The sequence below is a fragment of the Cervus canadensis genome, chromosome 25 (assembly GCF_019320065.1).
Source record: "Cervus canadensis isolate Bull #8, Minnesota chromosome 25, ASM1932006v1, whole genome shotgun sequence".
Taxonomy (NCBI): Eukaryota; Metazoa; Chordata; class Mammalia; order Artiodactyla; family Cervidae; genus Cervus; species Cervus canadensis.
The window spans coordinates 40,120,418-40,123,859 of NC_057410.1; the positions used below are offsets into that span (position 1 = coordinate 40,120,418).

Sequence of the window (3,442 nt, forward strand, 5' to 3'; positions counted from 1 at the left end):
GTGACAAATAGATTTAAGGGACTAGATCTGATAGACAGAGTGCCTGATGAACTATGGACGGAGGTTCGTGACATTGTACAGGAGACAGGGATCAAGACCATCCCAATGGAAAAAAAATGCAAATAGGCAAAATGGCTGTCTGAGGTGGCCTTACAAATAGCTGTGAAAAGAAGAGAAGTGGAAAGCAAAGGAGAAAAGGAAAGATATACCCATTTGAATACAGAGTTCCAAAGAATAGCAAGGAGAGATAAGAAAGCCTTCCTCAGTGATCAATGCAAATAAATAGAGGAAAATAATAGAATGGGAAAGACTAGAGATCTCTTCAAGACAATTAGAGATACCAAGGGAACTTTTCATGCAAAGATGGACATAATAAAGGACAGAAATGGTATGGCCCTAACAGAAGCAGAAAATATTAAGAAGAGGTGGCAAGAATACACAGAAGAACTATACAAAAAAGATCTTCACTACCCAGATAATCCTGATGGTGTGATCACTCAACTAGAGCCAGACATCCTGGAAGGAAAAGCCAAGTGGGTCTTAGGAAGCATCACTATGAACACAGCTAATGGAGGTGATGGAATTCCACTTGAGCTATTTCAAATCCTAAAACACGATGCTGTGAAAGTGCTGCACCCAATATGCCAGCAGATTTGGAAAACTCACTAGTGGCCACAGGACTGGAAAAGGTCAGTTTTCATTCCAATCCCAAAGAAAGGCAATCCCAAAGAATGCTCAAACTACTGCACAATTATACTCAGCTGACATGCTAGCAAAGTAATGCTCAAAATTCTCCAAGCCAGGCTTCAACAGTACATGAACTGTGAACTTTCAGATCTTCAAGCTCAATTTAGAAAAGGCACAGGAACCAGAGACCAATTGCCCCCATCCATTGGATCATCTAAAAAGCAAGAGAGTTCCAGCAAAAACATCTGCTTTGTTGACTATGCTAAAGCCTCTGACTGTGTAGATCACAGCAAAGTGCAGAAAATTCTTAAAGCGATAGAAATACCAGACCACCTGACCTGCCTCCTGAGAAATCTGTATGCAGGTCAAGAAGCAACAGTTAGAACTGGGCATTGAACAACCGAACCAGTACGGGAAAGGATTACGTCAACACTGTATATTGTCACCCTGCTTATTTAACTTATGTGCAGAGTACATCATGAGAAATGCTGGACTGGATGAATCACAAGCTGGAATCAAGATTGACAGGAGAAATATCAATAACCTCAGATATGCAGATGACACTACCTTTATGGCAGAAAATGAAGAAGAACTAAAAAACCTCTTGATGAAATTGAAAGAGGAGAGTGAAAAAGCTGGCTTAAAACTCAACATTTAAAAAAATGAGGATCATGGCATCTGGTCCCATCACTTCATGGCAAATAGATGGGGAAACAATGGAAATAATGACAGATTTTATTTTGGGGGCTCCAAAACCACTACAGCTATGACCAACCTAGACTGTATTTTAAATACAGAGACATTACTTTACCAACAAAGGCCTGTCTAGTCAAAGGTATGGTTTTTCCAGTAGTCATGTATGGATGTGAGATTTGGACCATTAAGAAAGCTGAGCACTGAAGAATTGATGCTTTTGAACTGTGGTGTTGGAGAAGACTCTTGAGAGTCCCTTGGACTGCAAGGAGATCCAACCAGTCAATCCTAAAGGAAATCAGTCCTGAATTTCATTGGAAGGACTGATGCTGAAGCCCAAACTCCAATACTTTGGCCCCCTGATGCAAAGAGCTGTGTCACTGGGAAAGACTCTGATGCTGGGAAAGATTGAGGGCAAGAGGAGAAGGGGACAACAGAGGATGAGATGGCTGGATGGCATCACTGACTTGATGGACATGTGTGTGAGCAAGCCCCAGGAGTTGGTGATGGACAGGGAGGCCTGTCGTGCTGCAGTCCATGGGGTTACAAAGAGTTGGATACAACTGAGTGACTGAATTGAACTAAACCAGGCATTTCCTCTTTAAGCTTCTGTATTGAACTTCCCATTGGATCAGCTTTTCCGGGTACAGCTGGAAGTCTTAGCTATTACACAGACTCTTTCTTGACCCTCAAAGAAGAATTCTAAGACAATCCTGCCATCTAAAACAACCTTGGCCAGTGAATTGAGACTGACTTGAATGCTTTCAAGGCCATAGTGGTGTTTTCTTAAACATTTGAAAGTTATATATGACCAGGACACCCTCCAGGTGGCATTTGTCCACCCCATAGGAAGACTGAAAATCCAGAGATGTTTTATGAGGGGGTGGAAGTGGGGACTGGTGCAGGATCTGGGGCCATCACCCAATGTCGTGATAGACTTAAGGAAAATGACTGTCACAGTGTAGTCATAGACTCCTGGAAGGGGATGGCAGACCCAGCTGTAAGTTAAATTTAAGGTGTTTGCACAAGCTTGGGAGGGTCCCACAGGGGCATTTTTCTTATGGTGGAAGGTTTCAAGAGCAGTTCTGAATGGCAGAAGATCATTAATGTCCTTCCCTTCCTACACTTTTCAGAATCTGAGGTTTTCTTTTCAAAGATATGAGTAGATCACCTAGTTTAAGAAGTAATTCTAACTGGACTGTGTGTCCCATTTCAGTAGTTATAACTACACATTTTTAATGTGGTGATTAAAATGATTCTCTAGTCACACCTAGACCTTTTGTCTGGAAGGGTTCAGAAGAAGAACAAGTGCATTTTTATAAAACTTAACCAGAATTAAGTTTGTATACCCTAGGCCTCTTGATGTGTCAGTCAAGCTGGCCTGGAACTTCCTATTAGGGAAAGAAATATATTCCATACCTAGGAATGATCAGGAGAAAATCCTGAGCTGTCAAAATAGGTCTGTGTCATCCTCCATGTATTTTTGCATAAGTATTATGTAGGAAGGAGCTGCAAGGGTATGATCCCTTTCTGAGGACAGTCACAAAACTGATCAAATTGCCTTATCTAGGCATGTGGACAGAAAGAAGTGAGAGTAGTGAAGTCAGTCTATCAGTTCATTGTTGAGTTAGCTTTTGGGATAAAAGGCACATAACTGTCAGGCTCTAATGGTTCAGAAAACTGAAAAATTACACAGATGAATTTCAAGGGCCACAGCTATATGGCTGAAGTTAGCCTAATAGATAACTGAAAAGGTATCAACATTGATAATGGAAGGGAAGGTTTAGAAAGTGTGTTTTGAGCTTCATAATGGGCCAAGTTTCCAAGGATTTTAAGGATTCTGAGGCGCAACAAAGTTATCAAGAAGTGTTAGAAAGGATTATTTTGACAATGGCATGAGGCAACTTAGGTAGAAGAGGTGGAAACTGTTGGGGCTCAGAGTCAGGGGTTATAGAAAGAAAAAAAGACCAAGACATGGCTTTAGAATCTGTAGGACTTGTTCCACTCTTAAGTAACCTGTGGCTTAGAGCAAGTCTGATTCTAGCTTCATAAGTTAAATGGA

At 41.3% G+C, this 3,442-nt stretch overlaps 1 protein-coding gene across 1 annotated transcript in view; it reads right to left on the minus strand.

Moving 5' to 3' along the window:
• The window catches only part of LRRIQ1 (leucine rich repeats and IQ motif containing 1), a 183,989-nt gene that overhangs the window by 96,555 nt on the left and 83,992 nt on the right, over positions 1 to 3,442 (minus strand). The gene's annotated exons all lie outside the window — the stretch shown is intronic.